At 36.3% G+C, this 21,930-nt stretch overlaps 1 long non-coding RNA gene across 1 annotated transcript; it reads left to right on the top strand.

Annotated features, from left to right (window-relative positions):
- The first annotated feature begins 9,447 nt into the window (after window positions 1–9,447).
- LOC148215155 (uncharacterized) lies at window positions 9,448–20,854 on the top strand. Its single transcript, XR_015796728.1, has 4 exons — window positions 9,448–9,493; window positions 14,891–15,009; window positions 19,947–20,078; window positions 20,730–20,854. It is a non-coding gene; the product is annotated as an uncharacterized LOC148215155 (long non-coding RNA).
- The last annotated feature ends 1,076 nt before the right edge of the window (window positions 20,855–21,930 follow it).

Raw genomic sequence — 21,930 nt, 5'->3', positions numbered from 1 at the left:
CTTATTCCTGAATCATTCCTCATAGAAGAAAATGTACAAACCTGTCCAGAATCTGAACTCAAATTATGTCTCTATCATAGCTCTGGTATGTGGCAATGAGAAGCTGGTTTCCTCACAATGCTAAAGACAAGGTGAGGTTCTAGTTGTCTCTTCTTGTTGTACAACCAATAAACCTATAACAAAGATAAAGAGACATTCTATATTGGTTCATGCAAAGAAAAGGTGCTTGCTACTAATCCAATCATCAACTTTAAGCGTTTTTGTTGTTGTTTTGTTTTGGAGAAACTAGGCTGGCATTTGTTAGTCAAAAGAAAAAAACTTTCTCCTTCCTGTAAGCAAATGTTTGGGAGGACTTTGTCCTTTACCCATTTTTCTACCCTGGCATGTTACAGAGGAGTAATGTCTATGAATGTAGGGCTTTCACCCAACAGTGTCTATCTTTCTCCAACACTCCAGTTCTGTATTATAAATAGTCTCCACCTGGCACTGCTTTAGTATTTTTTGGACTTCATGTAAGAGGTTCTTCTTCTTCCAAATACTTTAAGAACTCAATATGTTTATTACTGGTAATGATAATTTTGTTAACTGATTATTCAACAGCATTATTTTTTTTAATGTTATACAACATTTTATTGTTGGATAATAGGAAGTGTTGGGATGCGAACTAGAGATTTAATTTGCCTGTAGTCTTACTACATAGTTAAAAAACAATATACGGTCAATATGTAAGTTTTTATTGCACATAGGAAATTCTGCAGCAATTATATACAACAGAGATACTTTGCTTGCCTCCTGACACTTCCATGTGAGCTGGAACATATAACAATTTAGGTTCTGACTTATGTGGCAACGTTTGAATATTTGCAGAGCCTCCATGGTAGAAGTAATTGCCCTTACTTGTAAGCAATGGTCAGTGATGTCATGGGGAAGGGTTACTCAACACTCCCCTTGAACTGAGATCTACAGAAAGATATTACGTGAACAAGGCTATGATCCAGACTGGATGCCCAAATCATTGGGATCTTTTTACAAGAGCAGACCAGTCTACTGGGGTTTGCTTACTTTGGATCAGATGAGAGACAAAAAATTGCATTTTCACACTCTACACCCAGTGATGTTGCCCTGAGCAATATGTCTCTGGTGACACATAAACACACTTCTAGGCAATCCACATCTTCTCGTTCATCATCAACCCTGTGTTTTACCCCCAGTTCTTTATCTTTTGTACTTTCGTTTCTACCTGGGCATATTCTCTACCCTCTCCCTTTTCTTAGCTTCTGCTCTTAATAAGAAGCTTTTTTCTTCTCTTCTCTTTAACTTCTAAACGTGCTTGGGTGTGTTATAGAACAAAGTTGCAGTTGGCTCAGCATTTTCCTTTCTTCAGAGGATGTCTGCAAGAGATAAGAGCTCTGCTGAATATTCTTAAACAGCCAAATCCATCTCTCTGAATTTGGGTGCCCTCATTACTGCTCTGGGGCCTCCTACTACTTCCATCTCCCTCCCCACATACCAGGCTAGCTTGTAAGATGCCTAAAATAGCTTCCTAGGTCATGCACCTTGCATGTGAACAAGGAGTGCTAAAGATGTGTTACACTAACAAAGAGACTAAAGGTGGTAAGGAAATTATTGGAAGGCAGCATGAAAAAAATATCCTAGGGAAAAAGGTTAAGTTCAGATAAACATCTCTACAAACGTTCTTTTCTAGCATTTTAGAAATATATATATGTGATCGACATATTTGGCCATGGCCAGAATAATATTTACCTTTTTCCAAGCAAACGTATTCACATATGATAAGCTAACAAACCTGGGGACAAAGACAAAGACTATTTGAAAGGCTTGGAAGAAACCTACCATGAGCAAAGATGGAGAAGAGCTGCAGAACTTCTCTGTGCCAAGCTTGAGATGTACTTTGCCAAGATGAAAATAAATCATTTAAAAGGAATAACTTAAAACTGCTTCAAAGGGAGGATACTGTCTGTAGTAACAAGAAAGAGAAGCAGGGAGAGAAAAGGAACAGTGCAGTTTTATACAGAATGCAAGAATCTGTTTTTTTAATTACCTTGGGATTTTTTTTTTCTTTTGGCTTGCCAAAATCCTGCTGAAGCAGATGAGAGTATAATGTGGTCTCAATTCAGACATAGATTCCAGGCAAATCAATGATAAAGGCATTGGACAGAAAAAAATCAATTCAAATCCATACTGGATTTCATAGGACAAAAGGAAATAATGCTTAGCAACAAAGAATGATAGAAAGGATGATTTGCCATCAGCTAGACATATTTAATCTTAACAAGCATGTGGCCTATGTAAGGCACCAATTCTAAGAAATAAATTTTTAACAAGGTCTGAATAAAGGTTTCAGATGTAGAAGCAAGAAAGGAAGTTGAATAAAATTGGAGAGAGCAAAAGAATACAATGAATCTGCCAAAACAGTGCTTACAATAACCCAACAGTGTCTCTTAAAATTAATGTTCTTCCTGCACGATTTATTACAATGTCAAAGCTGCCAAAATCCAAAAAGGAAAAAAGAGAGAGAGCCAAAACCTTAATCCAAAATAGATTACAAATACTTTAAAAATACATAAAGACTAAACCTGTCAATCAATAAAATGTTTTTAGTGTGTATAAGATGCTGTCTCTCAGTGTTGAGAATTAGGGAGAAGTTGTATGAGCAGTAACAAATGCTTAGCAGGTCAAATTCTGCAGATACAGTAATGAAAAAAAATCCAATGGCAATATATTAGAGAAAAGATCTTTTATAAACAACTGGCATTACAATATTAATTTATTACAGTGCCAATTACACATTACAAATGCAAAATCCTTTTATGCATTTGTAATGTGTAATTGGCACTGTAATATATTAAGCTAGACTATCTTGATCAGAATGTCCCTGTACATAGCATGAAGAGATACATGAAGTATGTGACTCACAACAAAAAAATATACGTTAGATGGAGAGGATACACGGTAATCAATGTACAAATAGGGCCTGTTCTGTTGCACAAATAATTAATGGCAGGCTTCATTATTAATTAATGGCAATGTTAAAATGCTAGAGGCATAGCTGCAGACTGTGAAGACTGTATGCCATGTGAACTCTAAAGACTCTAAAGCCATGTGAATTGCAATCTGCTTCACATTATGGAGGTCCTCAGCCCTGAGGTTGTATGTTGACTAGCAGAGCATGAAAGCACAGTCAATGTGATTTGACTGGTCACTTGGATTTGGTAAGAGGAGCTTCTGTGCATTTACAGAGTATGTAGACTATAGCTATGCCAGAAAAAGGAAGCCAGTAACACAGGACTAGACCAGACTTCAAGGACACAACTTTGAGAGAGGTTGACTGGTGGGGATGACCAGGGAGTGAAGCCAAGAGGAGAACCACCTGGTTGATTTGGTTCTGACAGCCAAGTCAAGAAGAGAAGCTCATCAACCAAGTGTCAGTTGTCCAAAACAAGTAGAGAAAACCCCTATAGAAAACCCTTTAGGCTAAGTCGCAAACAGCTGCATCCTAACTGCTTGACAACCTCATGGTAGGGACCTGAAAGGGTTTGGGAAAACAGGAGAAAACTAATTGCTGAAAATAGAAGCAAGGAGTCCCAGACAAGGGGAACAACCCAGCAATCCTCATCTCTATAGGAGAGCAAGAAAAAGGCAGGGTACGATTTAAAAAAAAAAAATCCTTGCAAGCTCTCTGTAAAGGGAAAAGGAGAAAAAAAAACCCTGTCCTTTTCTCAGAGACAATGTTTTGAGAAAGTCCAAGGCCTTATCACTTGGCTGGAGACAGCTGCCAGGTGTTAAGTTGGATGAATGCCTAGAAGTTAAAACCAAAAGCAGTACATTGTTAGGAGAAAGGAGGGGTGAGAAAAGTAACTTTTTTTCTGTATCACACTGGTCATTAAAGCAATATATAATATACTGACCAGAAATTATTCTTATGTAATCCTTCAGACTGGTCACCATTAAAAGAAAACCACCACACCTCTCCACCAAAAATTCAAAATCAGATGCATGTGATAATTTGACTATGATTTAAGCCTGACCCCCCTTTGTCAGATCCCATTTCCAATATCAGTCAGGTTGGTCTGAGAACCTCCTGCCCTTGGCATGAACTAGCAAAGAGATCTGCTGCACTAGTCAAGGCTAATTAATAAAGGAAAAGGACAGTTGAGTTTCTGTAACTCAACAGTTACAGCAAGGGCCGCTAGCTACTTTTATGAGCTTTGTTATGGAGGGCAAAGACAAATGGGGCCTATTTCCACTTGTACCTAACCATGGCATTTGCTCCAATGGCACTTTTGTCCGCTATCTTCAGTTCATCTCCATCCCAATGTGGTTCCAAGTGCATTATTGTCTTGGGGGAAGAACTTCATCTCCAGTTCAAGTTTTAGAATGCTTAGCTTAAAACCAGAGACAGAATGTAAAGAGAATGTTCAGCAACTAGGTAGGAAAACCATTGCAAAAGGAAGAGGAGGCTCAAAGACTGATATGCCTTTCTTTAACACATCCCTCTTTGAACTACCCAACCTTCCTGTCGCTACAATTGCCAATCTCCAACTGCAAGCAAGCTGCCAACCCTTTCCCACTCAGAATCTTTTGCTCATTTATTTTTGCCAAAGTAGAAGACAACTACAGTAAATTAACTTTTCAATGGATAACTTGCTTGGTATGTATATCAGACCACACAAATATATGGGATATAATGCACTCAATAGAATTAGCCAGTGGTTGCATCTGGGATAGTTTTGTGTTTGTGTGTGTGTGTGTGTTTTACGGATTAGCATACCCGAATCTCCCCTCCAAAAGTTTAAGGAAAAGCGTATCACACTCTATAAAAATACATTATTTCCTGAAGTATGTAAATTGCCCTTTGGGGACATTCATCCAAGCTTGTTTTGGCTGATATCACCAAAAGACTCAAGGTGATAGTTATTTTTGTGCAAATCCTTCAAAACAATGCATCCAAGGCAGATATTTTTCCAGATTCGCATGGCTGCTTCAGAAGCTGCTCCTGGACAATTCTGCACCTGATTATATTGGGGGTAAAAATGAAATGAAGCTGAGATAACCAGGAGCAACTTTTGAAGCAGCCAGGTGGCTTTGGAAGAAGAAGCAGTTGCTTTAATGATTCAAAAAGATCTTATTTACATATACTTTTCAAAACACCTCTTTCAAACAATTTACACAGTCTGAGATTTGAATAAAGAGTAATTCCTGTATAGATGTAAACTCATCTAAATTTCCCCCTTGATAGGAAGAGAGGATAAAATATAAGCTGAATTTTCGTTGCCCTTGCGAAGTCAGTGACAACATAGAGGAGTTTCAGATAAGTGACCCTGTGATTGATTGATATAGTTTAATCTTTAAACACATCAAAGGTAATACTTGATGCAGGCAAATTCTTGCCTACCTTTTGTGCAAGGGGAGAAACACTGAATAATTGAACAGTTGTAAGCCACTAATTTATGCATTTTTTTCCAAACTTCCTTTCACATGTGTTCATATTTCTTCAGTGTACAACAGCTAAATTTCAATTCAGTTCATGTAATTTATTTCCCTGCTGTTTCTCCCATTCTATATGGCAGGAGATTGGTGTAAATTAACTAAAAATTCAATATTCCTATTAATCAGCAACATTTATTGTCTCACTTCATTAAGGGAAAATCAATGCAAATTTTATTTGTGAAGATACTAGGCATTTTATCTTCCCTACAATATAAATGTTTTCTTCTGATTTAGATGTTACAGATAAGTTTTCAAATACAAAAATGCAGTAGAATTTTATGTTCTATATTTCCAAAGTAGAAGAATTTCATATCACAGTATTTGGATTATTATTTTTTTAAAAAAATATTCATTTATATAATTATTTATTTACATAAAACTGCTAGTGACAAATTATCTCAGGTCAATTAATTTAAAGCAGCTTTGGAAGTCATGTTTATTGAATTATCATAATTATTATTGATAATAGTAAAACAAATGGCAAAGGAATATGCTTTTGCAGTTCTGTTTTCACAGTTAGTATTCTCTATGTATCATTGAAAGAAAATGAAGCTATTGTTACTGGCATAAGGATACTCTATGCCATTGTCCCATTCTTACACACATTTAGGCAACCAATTTATTTAATTATTTCAACATATAGTCATTAATATATGCTTACCATTACTTTGATCCTAGTATTGGCAGTATAAAGTTGGGGAAAAGAGGTGTCATTTGAAACTGTTTTCTAGTATTTTACAATTTATTCTCTTCCAGATAATTTTAAAATAAGCTACAGTTATCTGGGACTGAATAGGAACAAAGCCTCTAAAGGACAGTAAAAAACAAGTAAAGACAATTGATTATTTTAAAAAAGATTTGTCTTTGAGACGGTTTGTACAGATATATCAACAGATGTCTTTGAAGGAAAGTAAGCTTGGTTGCTCCAGAGTTTTACCAGGCTTCATATTTCCTGTCCATCTATATGTTAGATATAATAAAACTGGAGCTTTTGTTCCCAGTATATCTGACTTCTTTATGAATTTAGAAGGAAAATAAAATAGCACTAAACATAGCACTAAAACATACTGGAAGTAAGAGACAGAGGAAGGGAGCCCAAGACCACAATTATTATTTTTTTTCTTTTGCAGTGGATCAGAGGCAAGCTTATTTAGTCCATTATAATAACTACTACTAAACCAGTTCTAATCTCTGACAACAGATGTCTACTGCCTTGGACCAGATACTAGATATATAGTAATCATTTTTGGATATATCTTTAACTGGCGGCAAGTCATTTGAAAACCTTCTTCTTTTGTTCTACAACCAGCTGGCGTGGGGCATCTATTTGAATAGCTTATTGTAAAAAATGAATGATAGACACCAGTGTAGACACAAAAAAGACAGAAGCACCAATAAGAAGTGATGTGTTGATTGTTTTACCAAGTTTGGCCTAATCCATAGATTTTTGGCAATAGGTTCAAGATGCCAAATCCTTTGGAGCAACCGAATGTTTAAAAAGTCAACATAATTAAATATATTCTTCTGACAATAATCAAAATGCTTAGAGTTACACTGTTTCTCTCATAAAGGCCATAAATGGCTGCTCTGCTCCCCTTGCCATGCGTAAGACCCATTTTTAGCTAAAGCAGTACTTGCTTTATAGGATCAGACTACCTACTGTGTTTATACACAATGAAGTCTAATCCTCTGAAACATAAGGAAATATAATACTAATAATCTTTGAACAATCACATGCACAATATATTTCTTCTGTTCAGAGAAAGCACAACAGCAGATGTGCTGGAGGAATGACAAGGATCCATTGAATTAAAATAAACAATTGACTAAATGTGTATACCATAATTACAATCACAGGGCAATATAAAACATGCAAACATAAAAGAAGAGCACATCTAAACACGAACAGTCTTTTCAAAAGGGAAACCAATGGGAAGAACTGCTCAGGGTCCCAGTATTTGAAATGATCAGATCAACAAAACTAATCATTAAATGGTAATGCCAAGGGTTGTTTTAGTGTTTCAGGTTTCTGCACAAGTGTTGTATGAAAGAAAGAAAGAAAGAAAGAAAGAAAGAAAGAAAGAAAGAAAGAAAGAAAGAAAGAAAGAAAGAAAGGAAGGAAGGAAGGAAGGAAGGAAGGAAGGAAGGAAGGAAGGAAGGAAGGAAGGAAGGAAGGAAGGAAGGAGATAGCACTATGGAAAAATGGGGGAAAGGTGATTGTGAGCATTCTGCCTCTGGAGTCTCTGAAAAAGGTTGGGAATTTAAGAGAGAAGAAAATTTTATTGTACCCAACTCTGAAAGGATTTTGTCCTAGGTTCCCCAAAGAGAAAGGTAAGGAGACTGTTTGTTCAAAGACTTTGTTCTAAGACTCCCTTTAGGCCACCTGTAATGCTCTTTGGAAACAGAGACCATTAATCAACCAACCTCCCTCTCCCATGAGTGGAGTTTTCTCCATGTTAAAGTCTCTTCTCCCAGGAGAAGGCTGGCCCTTATTTTAAAATACGCAAGAATTTTTGTGTTGTAACCGTAACAGTTCCTATCACACTGATGATCTATGTTTTGTTAAGTTGTTCATGTAGCAGCAGGTCTACAGGTCCCAGGCCTCAAACAACCCTCTTTTTTATTTAACTTTGTCCATATAGCTCCTCTTTGAATCAAAATCTAGCCATTTAGGACTGGCTCAGGGAAATGAGTCATCATTGTCCCATTGACTGGAATGGGCCCACAGTAAACAGGAGTTTAGATCCAACCCAGTATAATCACATATGCCAAGATCTTAAATAACTATTGAACTGAGCCAACAAACTAGAAACACAGCTTTGCCATGTCAGTGACATTCCATGAAGAAAGATGTATACCTGAGAAGGTTGGCTAACACAGCAAACAAACCTCAATCCTTTCTTACCTTAGTAAAGCACCAGAAGAGTGACTCAAACTTCAGTTTTCATAATACAAACCTTATTATAGTTCAGTATTGTGTTATTTTCACCTACCCTCTCATTTAAAGAAAAAAGGCTCCTTAAAGCGCTACAATCTCTATGGCTCTGACGTCTCCCTCTATTAAACATGCACTGGATTTGCTAACCTATGCAGATTAGTTCCTTATGATACAGTTCCACAGTGGATATTTGACAGAACGAATGAACCACAATATCTGAAGTGTGCTATTATTATTTAGTACTTCATTTCCAAGTGAAAAAGAGTTTAGCAGCTTTGAAATTCCTAGAACAAGATCCCTCTTTAGCAGAGGATGTGTCAACTATAATAACATAGTATTATGTACCAGCATATTCCCCCAGCACCCCCACAAAAGGCACACATGCTTAAGTGAGCCAGTCCGTGATGTTTGCACATACAGTACATCACGCAGTCTCATTCTACTCCTCCAAATATTTCTTCAGCAAAGTGCTTTATTTAAATGAACGCATACAAGATAAGATTGAAATCTGGAAGCTATCAGAGCCTGTATCTGTAGTCATGATAGAAAGGCCACGGGGCCTTGGTAAAGCAAAAGAACCCTGGAAGGGAGACACCCATGTTTGGGCAAAGGCTAAGTAAGAGGTGGCCTGTCAAACAGCAGAACCCCCAGGGTCCTTTATACCTTGAAGCAAAGAAACAGGTGGTGTTTCGCCTGGATATTCTTCAGGAGAGCAGGAGATTATCAAGCTTCATTGCTACAGACTAGTTGAGCCTCTCTGGTATTTTTTTTAAGTCTCCAAATCCTCTTGCAGCTTTCTCCTTTGATCTATACTGGTGCAGTGACTCATGTCTTGCTGTGGGCTTGGCAGAAGTTGGCATCAGAATATCAGCTTTTAATTATATCACTTGTCGGTGAAAGGCACATAATTTAGATTCCTAGCCAATGTGACACCAACATGACAAAGCATTATTGTGACATCACAATGCAAATGCTGCCCTTTCTATTTGTGTTCCAATGATGTACCCAACTATGTAAGGATTATGATTTGCATTGTGTGCTTGGGTGAGTGTGCATATAAGTCTCTATCTATCATCTCTCTCTCTCTCTCTCTCTCATTGATTGATTACAAATGTTTAGCCCACTGTATTATGTACAGCAGAGCCCAAGTACAATTAACATAGACATATATTGTGAAAATTATTATGTTTAAAAAACAAAAGTCAGAAAATATTTCTCTGTATTATTTCTTCCCTGCTAGGACATTTGGATTTATCAGGGCATTCAGAATCCAAAGTAAGGTTGTTGTGTAAAACTATGATGTAATCATTGGACAAAAAGTCCTAACATGGCAAAATAAGACTGCAGTTAATACCAGTTTCATAAATAGAAAGAAAAAAGTAAATTATAATTACTTACTGTACTACATCATGGTCATTATGTGACTGGCCAGCTAATTTAGCAAGAAGAGTAGCTCACTGAAAATCAATTTTTTCAAACCATAATTTCCTTGCTTAACAATTTTTCAAAGTACTTTAATATTCTGCTTAGTGAGTAACATTTTTTCTGTATAACAGAGGATACACTGTCATTCTTTTTATAAACTATGTTCATAATAACTAACCTAATACATTTGTTAGCTCCTTTGCACGTAGCTTATTCAGCAGGTCCTTGCAGAGAGTTTGGAAAAATGAAAGGTAACTCATTTTTGCATCACACCATTTGGCGTATTTGAAGGCTTTTTGCTTCCAAGAAGGACAACAATGGCAATCATTGATTCTCTTGAGCAGTATACTTCTGTGTGCTTTCATCCATTGTTGATGTATTCTATCTTGTCATATTACCTACCCACCCCCCTCCAAGAATCTTCAAGCAGCTTACAGAACAATAAAAACAGTCAGACTATGCCTTAAATTAACCTCTACAGTGTCCCAACAGAAGGGAAGAAGGGATTGGGAAGGGAAAGAAGAACAAGAATACTTAGGAACTGGCTTCTAATACTCTTCTGAATTTTTTAATGGTCAGTTATAATGCAGATCAACCATAATTAGTGGCATGCCAGCATTTTTAATTTCTGTTCATTTTTCATTAATAATTTTTATTGAAGAAAGAAAGTTTTTTACAGAGTAAAAACAATCCAAATTTAAAGAAAGAAAAGTAGAAAAAAGTGATAATAAGAAAGAAATAAAAGAAAAAAGAAACGAACAAAAAGGAAAAATATAGAGAAGCGGCTTCCAATCTTCTTTACAGCAGTTATAAATGCATTTATATTTTATCCTCTCACTTCAAAGTTATATTGCAGCTTTCTTCTTTCCATATTATACCCTTTCTAATTATCAAACCCAGAAGTCACAAGTTTTGTGTTTTTTTTCTGTTTTCAGCAAAAACTCCATAAAGGATTTCCAGTCACTGACAAATATAGTTGTTGCCTTTTTCTTGATCAAGCAAGTTAATTTTGCCATCTCTACAAATTCTGTCATCTTCACCAACCACTCCTCCATTGTGGGTATTTCAGAATCTTTCCATCTTGCTTCATATAATAATCTTGCTGCAGTTACCATGTACAAAAACAATCTTCCATAAGTGTTTTCTAGTTGTCTGTCCATTAGTCCAAGCAAGAAAAGTTCTAGTTTCAGTTGAATATTAATCTTTAAAATTCTTTGTATCATTGTGTGTATTTGAACCCAAAATTTTCTAGCTTTTTTACAAGTCCACCAAGCATAATAAAATAATCCTTCATGTTTTTCACATTTCCAACATAATTTCTGCTGTTCTGTTTGATAGAGAAGAAATGTCTTTTTATTTATGTTTAAGGGAAAGGAGGGAAATCCTATGTCAGATGCAGGATTTACAAGAAGGGCAAATATGTGGGAGTTTCCTTTTTTCATAGCACAATCAACTGCCCAACAGTCTGCTGTCTGTCTAGCTTCCAAAACTTCAGTTAAATGCCAAAAGAAGATACATGAAGCAATTATTTCCACAGAGTTCTTTCAGATCTGAAAGCCTGGGGAGATTTGGTTGAAATGGGGGGTGGGGTGGGAGCAATGGGACTGCAGAGCGACCTAGACATGTATAATAGGAAAACAACAGCATTCCCTGGCATTTTTCAGGAAAGGTCAAAAAATATAATCAAAGTTAAAAAAACAAAAAACTTTCAGAAGTAGACCTGAGTAGAAATAGAAGTATCCCAAGAAAAAGGTATAAAACATTCTCTCATAGGGAAGGCATATTTTAACCACAATATTAGCTGTGTATTTTGTGATCATGGCTTGCATTGATGAAAATTAAAGGTGGAGAAGGAGGAGGAAAATATTGAATGAGTTGGTGATATGTAGACAATCTGTTGTCTCTGTTTTAATAATAGGTTGAGTCCAGGGAGGTCCACAATGAATTATATTTTCCACTAATAAAAGGAATATTTTATACTATAGAATTGTGTGAGAAAAATAAATCACTATATATCTTCTACTTAAAACATATTTGTATAATCTGTTAGAGACATAACTTCTGGTGTGAACTCTGGTGCCAACTCATGAATATGTGCAAAATCAGCACAGCGGTGGATATTTCAAGGGATCCATCAATCTCATAAATGCAAGCATTTCAGAGAACAGCTTGCTACAAAACATACTCAGATAACCTGCATTCAGTAACCCAGCAATTTGCAGCCACATTAGCTAGCTTCAGTCATCTTCTCTGAAAACAAAATAAACTTTATGCTATCTGTGTTTGCATGCAGATGAATACAAAAGTATGTTTTGCCCATCTGGCTTTACAGAAAATATTTTCAGCCCTAAACATTTTATTAAGGTATTGTATGATGTATTTCAAATAACTTGCATGTAATGGTGGATGAGTGAGTGTCTCTGTGAGAGAGCAAGATTTGGACTTAGTGTTCAAAGAAAGGTGTCTAAAGGACATGAAAGTGATGCTGGAGCTGTTACGTATACTGGAACATGCTTAATTTCTTTGCCAAAAGAGATTGCTGGTGACTTGCTTGATGCTGTTAAGCCTAATAAGGTTACCCTTAATTAGCACAGCTGTGGGGGAAGAAGTATAAACAGAAACTTAATTGTGATAAAGTCACTTGTTAAGTAAACCCCAGTGATCTCAAATAAACTGATAGAACAGTCAGGAAACAGTCCAACAGTGACAGGAAATCTGAGGACAACATAGTCTGGGCATGAAGAATCTGAAAAGACAGGCAGAGTCAGAGGTTTTCAAGGACCAAAAGTACATCCATGAGTCTGTCAAAGTTGCCAGACATATCTATAGCAGGAAGTAGGCCAGCAGCTGCCTTCCCAGACAAGCTGTCTCAGTGGAACACAACAGGATCCTGGCCCTTAGCTGGTTCAAAACCTCTGGCACTATTTATGATTTTAGGCCAAGGGATGTTTTTGTGGTATATCTCAGTCCTGTCCATCAAATTGTTTCCTTCATGGTGCTGAATAGAGGAGGGATCATCTGGCGTCCTACTTTCTGTCTCTGTTCTGCTGCCATTACGTACATAAGAAGGTTAAAGCTAGAATAACCAAGGACTACTCTCTTTGGGACTGTTCACATTTCCCATAGCTCTGGAAAGTTCTCTGCCTCTTGAAAGAGATAGAGATATTGTCAATCCTTGCCTGCTGTTCATCTCTCTCTGCTTTTGCTTTTTTGTCCCATTTTGCCTGTTAAACATCAGTAAATATATTTAAAAAGTTAATAAATAAACATTATGCTATATTTTTGCTCTGATCTCGATATAGGAATTGAATGGCAGTGTGCTGAATGCATACTAAACTGAAAATTGCCCGCAGTAATTTTCCAACAATGTTAAGAATTTTGCTAACAACTGTTTAAGGATATTGCTTTAATGTTATTTGTAAGGGAAAGAGTGCGATGATAAGAACTATTCCTTTGTCAAGAAAAGGTTGACAAACCCTTTGGTTACTTGGAAATCATCTATAATTTTGTTCCAAATCATTTAGAATAGTTAGTAAATGGAAAAAGCAGAAAACTAATATTGAAAACTATACTATAAACAATGGAACGTAAGTTGGAAATCATAAAACTCATGCACATCTAGAAAGAGAAAAGAACTTGGGCTTCTAAATATTATTTTGTGCTTCTGTATTAGATGATAGATTACAGTCCACAAGCAATACAGAAATGAAGGTACTTTTTCACGCGCTTTAATCGGTGTGCACATAGCTAACTAAATAATTTTTTCCAGCAGCCAGAGGCTACTGTGAGGAAAACAAAATACTCTAGTAGAACATGTAGATCCCCTGGAAGTAAATTATTAACTACAGTTTGACTGCAATCCTAGTGCCTCCAAAATAGTAGGACTCAGAGACCAGATGGGAAATTCCAAGGTTTCACCTCCTTTTCTGCCACCTTTGATTGTTGACTCTTTTAATGTTGGGAACCCAACACTTTATAAAAATGACACAATTTATAAAAACAGAAATGGCCATCCTCTTCCAATTCCAGGCCGGCAAGTTTCTATCTTCTTAAAAATGATGGTATTTCAACCTGGGGCAAAGTTTTGCAATTAATTGTTAACAGTTAACTAGAGTCACACATTCTTTTTTTTTTTTTTTTTTTTGTCTCTTGAGTCACAAAGGCAGCCCTGGGTGCAACTGATTCTCTGAGACCATTTACATTTCTCTCCATGTTCAGTTTTGGGAATGAAATTGCTTTGCTTCTGAAGCCTTGAAAAGTATGAATAATTATTTTAAAAAGGGAAGAACCAACAGTGTGCTGGCTTGCATTTACTCTCTATATTACAGAACTAAGCTTGCATAGAATAGTGTGAGCCCACTTGGGATGAAAGTGACCTTTAACAGTGTTTGTAGCATATTAGACAAAGTGGGCCAAACTGACCTGCACCTTTCTTATGGTTAGCAGAAAATGCCACATGTGGTATGAGTATAACAGAGTTGCTGATAGTTGTTATGGTCCCGGGAATGGCAAAAATGAAATAACCAGAAATAAATTTTTGGAAAAATTGCACGACATTCGAAATGAATATAATGTAGAAGATTCTATCAAATGGCATGAATACCTAGGTGGGAACAAGATGAGTACAGAAAATGTAGCTGAGTCATTCAAAGACCCATGAATGAATTAAAATGATGCCTGTCAAGGATCTGCTTAGGAAAAAATCAGTTTGTTTTGAATGTGTGGTTTAAGCATATGTCTATTGATACCAACACATGGCAAGGAATGAATATAAATCTAATACTGTATTAGATTGATTTGATTTTTTATCAAGCAAGGCTTTGAGAATCAGTAAAGGATACAGACATCAAGGATGATGAGAGATTCTGAATGTGAGACAAACTATAATATGGTATTAGTAAGAGTATTTTGGGAAAACTAGACATAGAAGATATGAAAGAAACTAGAAAGAATACAGAAAATAATGTGTGAGCCCTGTATGAAAAAGTATTATAAGACAAATCTATCTGCCAACAGAATGGAAAATAGATATAAGGAAAGAAGATATGGAGGCTGCTTGAAGTAGTGTGAAAAGTATTATGCTCTGCAGGAGACTAAATGGGATGCTTAGTGAATGGCTCAACACAATGCAGCAGGTAAGACAAGGATAGGTATTCTTTCATTAGTTGTTAAAGGTATTTTGAACAAATACCCTAGGAAATACCAAAGGAATGCTTATATGGATATTAGAAGTATACTGGTTGAAGATAGGGGTGTGAATGTAATTTTGTATGGAAAGGGTGCTTTGTTGTTGATTTAAAATGTTACAAGCAATACTTCTGGGATATAACTAAGGCATCTTGGCTCTTAATGCAAATCTCTCTATTACCTATCAATCACACATGTGAATAGAGCAGTGTTGTCCAAACTTGGCCACTTTAAGATGAGTGGACTTCAACTCCCAGAATTCCCCAGCCAGCCCATGCTGGGAGTTGAAGTCCACTCATCTTAAAGTGGCCAAGTTTGGACAACACTGATATAGAGGAAAGATGTATACCTTTTCTAATATGATTAAATGACTACAATAATTTTTTGCTTATGTATTCACTCTAGCAAATGAAACAGAATTACTTAGGTAGGCAATCTAGTGTTTTTAAAATAAAGCTGAGGTACCTTTGTATTTATAGCTCTGCACTGTGAAGATATTAAATATTAAAAGTAGTTCATCCTTACCTATTCTTCATGAGACCATTTTGTCAACAAATGTATCAGAAGACTGAACCTCTTCTCTTTTTCTCTTTTCCTGTTATAAAAAGAAAAGAGACAGGACTTTCTAATTAAAGTTATGAACTCTAATCTTTTTGCTTTAAAAAGTACATGGGAGAAGAAGAGTAGACATAGAAAACAATGTCACTTTCAGTTGTTGGTTGAAACTGAGTACCTGGATCCAACAAAACAAATACAGACAAGTTAATATGAAACTAATGTGCACCTAGCCCAACATTAGTTTTATTGAGCTTCTTCATCCCAGCCTTAAATCAATAGGTAGACAACTTATGATTTCAGATTATGCTTTATGTAGCCTAGCATAGCCTAGCATGAATTTAACAAGTTATTAAAGAATGTTATAGGGCTCAGTTGCCCCAAGTTCTTTTTTAATTTGATGCACCCAAATTAAGGTACTGAGATCTAAATACAGAGGGGCTTTATGTTTTCACATATTTGCAAAAATAAAAACATTTTAAAGATCAGACTTATATAAACAATTCTTTATTTTCTTTTATTGTACAAAATGCCAAAGCAATTCAGTCACCTTCCAAAACCAGGAGTCTAGTTTAAATACAGAAAATGAATCACACCATGAAATGTTTTACAAGTTTGCTGTATAGCTAAACTGTCATCCAGTGAAGAAGTACTCCACTTTCTGAAACCATCATATTAACTTCCAAGTTGTCCCTATTTATTAAATGGGAGTGGATCTCTATTTGTATGTATGCACACATACATATGTATCTAAGGGCTACATTTCCTCCAGAAAGAGAAGAAAGTATATAAGTATATCCTATATAAGGCAATCTTATATTTCTCATTTTAATCTTTTCTTTTTTTGTTTTCTTCATGTATATACTATTCATATATCCAATTCCCTGTGCTGTCCTGCTTTAAAATATTTCTATTTGTTGTAATTGAAAAAACAACGGCTCCCCAAAATAATAAAAGAACCTTAAAAAATATATAACTACATCATAGGAAAAGCTGTCTGCCTAATTTCTTAAATTAGAAATGTCAGAGCAATCTGTCACAGGTTTCTTTTAAAATGAAATATAGTGTGGCCTGCCAGAATAGAATCTTATAACATAACTGGACTCATAATTCTCAGAATCTGCTAATAATATTTCATGGCTCAAAAATTGCATTAAATGCACATTATTTAGGTAGGCTATGTGGAAAAATGCATGCATTTGGAAAATTTAAAACAAAAATGTATACATTACATAATGTGTGCACGTGGTTCACAAAGAAGCTTTAGATAGTAAAAATTGTGTAAAGAAATAAATGTAAATTCTATTGTTTTAAAGATAACTTGAAGAATAATGTGGAATTTAATAATATGGAACAGATAGGCATTGAATATACATGATATTAATAAGAACTGATATAGGATAAACTACACAACTTTGTTTTGGAACAAAGTTATAATGTTTGTCATGCTTCCCGTGTCATCATTTATTAATATTTTATTCATATATTATGATTACACATCAGATTTTATATTCAACCACTGCACTTTGGGCAAATTCAGGAACTGTATTTGCTGCCCTGGATTTCCACTTACATAACTCCCTTAGTAATTAACTACCTGCCTTGGCCTGGAGGGGAGATCACACTTTTTTCATTAATAGACTGATTCACTGAAATTTTTTGGAAGGTTGCCAAATTCTGCTCAATTGTGATTGCAGTAAGAAATGGGCTAGCTTTAAGTCTCAGGATGTTTGGCTAATTACTACTACCCAAAAGTCTTGTTAATCCATTTTATTAATCCTTTGGTTTGTTTAACATGTAAATTTATTATTTTTAATTGCATGTAATACTTTAGTCTTTTACTGCAATTAAATAAATGATAATAATATTGGCCAAGTTACAGATATGAATACAAAATCAGTAAAGTCAAAATACTATGTTCCAAGTGCTAAATGAATTCATCTTTTCTTAGACAATTAACTTCCTTTCTGTAGTCCTTCACCTAGCACCATTATGGCAATTTGGCGCAATCGTATATTTTAAATATTTCTTCCCCAGAGAGTCATTCTGTTTCTAAACCTTCAGAAGGAGAGGCAGGAAGAATCAACTTGAGCCAAATGCAAGTTATTTGTTTTTCTTTAGCTTCATCTGCCAAAACTCTTCGGGAAAGCCAAAGGTTCCCTATTCTATACTTAATAAATGTTAGGACAGCTTCCAATTTCTCACCCTGATTTAGTAATTTAAATGTCTCTCAAAAGATTTTGAGGAGGAGAACTTTAAGATACAATCATTTCAGTGGCCCAATAGTTAATACAGATTTGAAATATAACTTAGTGCTGAAACAGCTTCATGCGTAATTCAGGAATGTGGTATGTCAAGATTTAAATTTTGCCACATGGATCCAAAGTTACCTTCAGTTTCAGTCCCTCATGGATTTTGTACCTTCTACAAAACCTTACTACCAATAAGATCTTGGCAAATGTAATATTTGCCACAATTCCAAGGCAAGCAGCTTGTGTGTTCTGAAAATAAAATGCAAATACATTTCAGATCATCCACTCCCATTGTTATAGCAGATTCTGCCTAAGAAGCATACCTACCTAAATGCATAATACTGTCCTGCCTATTAATAGAGCATTAACAAAAACTCAGTAACTTGGTCCAGGCATGGAAGACGTTGTGGTATGTTTAAAAATAACCCCAGTGTTAGAGGGCTTCTGATTCTGTGATTTCCTCAGTTCCTTTGTTTATTAACAGCAGTGGAAGGGTGGGAACAGACACTTTCATTCCAGTGTGATTCCGGTTACAGTTGACTGCCGTGATAGGGGAACAATTTGCCTAATCAATATGGCTACATTTTAAAAGGTAACTTGTTGAATCAGAAAACCTTCCATTTTCCAAAAGGCAGATATAATGGGCTGTGAGAATAACCTGGTGACAGGAGGAAGAGCCTCAGCCAAGAAAACAGATAAGAGATATCTCAGCCCACAGAAGGAATGAGATTGAAGAAAGCATTTCAGAAGGGAACCTCCCTAGTTCTCCAGAAAGCAAAGGAATCTTTTACAAATAAAATTAAAAACAGCAAATAATTCCCTGTTTTTAAATTATGAAGTAGAACTTTTTAAGAAAAAAAAAATCTTCCACAATTCTACACCAGTTGTCATGGTCATTTTGAATGTATCATTCCACAATATAGTTTTAAAATAAGTGACCCATAACTAGGCCCATATAGATGTTCTGCATGAAAGCACAGATTTTAATTTTATTTTTTCAGGCGATTTTGCCAGTTAGGTTTTATTCTGTTTTGTTTTTTACAACAATTTTCCATAACAGTAACTTTGTCTTGCAACAATTAATCACAACATATACTATTTTTAATGTCTTTCTTTAAAACACACTGATTTTTATGGTACAGTGATACCTCGGGATACGAACGCCTCTGCTTGCGAATTTTTCGGGTTACGACCAGCTCTGGCCCCAAAATTTTACCTCGGTTTGCGAACTCCGCCTCGGGGTACGAGCCATTTTCCGCCCGTGCCACGTGGTCCGCGGCCATCTTCTGCCCGTGCCACGTGGTCCGCGGCCATTTTTCCGCCCGTGCCACGTGGTCCGCGGCTGTTTTTCCGGCCCTGCCGCGTGGTCCGCGGCCGTTTTCGCGCCGCACCGCGCCGCGCCGGGCCGTTTTCGCGCCGCGCCGGGCCGTTTTCACGCCGCGCCGTGCTGCACCCGGCCATTTTCGCGCCGCACCACGCCGCGCCCGGCCGCTTTCCGTGTGGTCCGTGGACGCCAGAACGGATTAACGGTAATTACATTGAACCTTATGGGGAAATTTGCCTCGGGGTGCGACCAAATTCAGAGGGCGGAACGGATTAACCGGATTTACATTGAACCCTATGGGGAAATTTCCTTCGGGTTACGACCAACTCGGGATACGCCCAGAGTCACGGAACGGATTAAGTTCGTATCCCGAGGTACCACTGTATTTTGCAAAATATGCTAACTTAGAGTAACTTTTTCAGAGCTCAGTAGTGGGTAATATCAGATACTATACAAAGTGTGGCCACCATGGAGCAGTACAGACCCCTTGGTAGACCAGGAGATTTCATCTAGAAGGAAACTTTAATAAATAATACAGGTATTATATTCTCCTTTTTAAATTATATTCTGTTATTTCTACAGACAAATACAATCTATGAGGTTGTCAATGTTGGCTATGACAAGTCTCATTTCTCATTGCTGCTGTGTAGAACCAATATCACTAGTTCTAACATTGGCTCTAAACTTGTTATTGTAAGGACTAAAACTCAATTAATTGCTTCCCATTTCTTTTTTATGATCGATACAATTTCAGAACCTGAATCAGTGCTTCCAGAAATTAGGTTTGGTGTAAGCCATGAAATCCAGGGGGGCTTAAAACAAAACAATCACCATAACAAACCTGTAAGGGCTCACAAACTCATTGGGAAAAAGGAAACAAAAAAAGGTAAGGTATATATTATTTTCAACAGTCACACTACTCAGTATATACCAAATATATAAGTAACTTGCTAGAGTGGAATACACGGGCTCCTGCTGGTTTTAATTTTCATTAAAAATGATTACATGTTTATGTAATTTGGAAAAACTTTTAAAACAAATTATTTTCATTGTATCTGTTACGTAAGACAAGCTCTGTCTAAGCCTGTGATTAGGGAAATTAAGTTAGTTAACTTTAACAGTCCAAAACTAAAGCAGCATAAAAAAGAGTTACATTTTTCACACTACAGTATGGCAGCATTCCACAGATTACTTTAATTGGAGAATAGCATTTAAAAACTTGCCGCCACTTTGATTTCAAGGCCACTAACATTCCAATTAGAAACATTTATAAGTTCCACCTCTCTTTGCAACATGGACTTTATTGCGATTTTGATGACTTTAAATTGACCTTTATAGACTTAGCTTTCCAATGGCTTAGCTAGACTTTTTTTTTTAATCATTTGCAGAAGACTACATAGCCCAATATGTATGCTATCAAAATGCTACTTACAATCTGATGCCAGATTTTAAATAAGTACAATGAGATTGCAGTCCTGTACACAAAGCAGATGTTTCAGTTTGATATAATTGGACTGATCTTTCTACTTTTCTGCAGGTGCACAGATTTGGACGCATATCCAGCGTTTCCCATCTGCAATAGTTTTCTTATTTTTCATGGAAGGTACATGCATCCTTTGTAAATGCAGAGCAGTCACTTTTAATTAAATATGCCAAATGGGCAGTAGAGAGTGTGTTTGTGTTCCTTTTTTGTTGGGTTTTCTAGGATGCTAGACAATTATTCTATCCAGAGCTTAAACCAGTCATATGTTCACTGACTCTTAATATCCTAGTTGGTTATATAATAGCAATTTCAATGGTCTTTCTTACAAGAAAATGATCCCCCTGTGCTTTTTTGTATTCATTCAGTTCCTAGAGTTTCTATAACAAAACAGTATCACTACACAAATGTCTACATGGTGAAAATTATAAGCATGCTAGATCTAGGTTAAAATATATCCAGTTACATGTTTCAAATAGAAATGTATACAGAAAGAAAAATATGTTATCTAAATCTTGAAAAAATGCCAAGAAACGCAAGTTAATTCTTAGATGGTTTGGGTATGTATGTGTGACACTTGAGGCACTTGAACTATATAGATAATAAGACTAAAATGCAATCGAATGGCAATGTAACTGTAACAAATCCATTTTCACTTTAAGTAATAAAAAGTTGAGAGCCAGTTTGGTGTAGTGGTTAAGGCACTGGGCTAGAACCTGGGAGACTGTGAGTTCTAGTCCTGCCTTGGGCACAAAGCCAGCTGGGTGGCCTTGGGCTGGTCACTCCCTCTCAGCCTAAGAAGAAGGCAATGGCAAACCACTTTTGAAGAACCCTGCCAAGAAAACTGTAGGAGTTTGTCTGGACAGTTGCCAGGGGTCAAAAACTGACTCGAAGGCACTCCCCCGCAAAAAAGTAATTTTTGTATTACTTTTATAGTTTCATACTTTCTAACATACTCTATTTTAATCCTTTCATTCATAATTAAACCTACAGTATACCTTCACTTCCTTGCCTGTATTTATCAACTCTATTCACAAGCTCAGATCACCAATAGTTGCAGAACTGGCAAGACTGGATGAATGAATGAACTGAGCTGGAACAATATAAATCACCAATCACATTTTGAAAATGACTTTTATAAAAGTGTGACTAAATCAGATAGGTTACTAGTAAACATACAGGAGAAATCAGTTGGTGTACATGACATTATATAAGGATACTTATGAGAAATGTTAGGGTTTGCAAGGGTAATGACTTG

The sequence above is a fragment of the Python bivittatus genome, unplaced genomic scaffold (genome assembly GCF_059951505.1).
Source record: "Python bivittatus isolate LINGU-HERP-01145 unplaced genomic scaffold, Pbiv_v1 ctg000350_np1212, whole genome shotgun sequence".
NCBI lineage: Eukaryota > Metazoa > Chordata > Lepidosauria > Squamata > Pythonidae > Python > Python bivittatus.
This window is presented reverse-complemented; position numbering and strand designations above follow the sequence as displayed.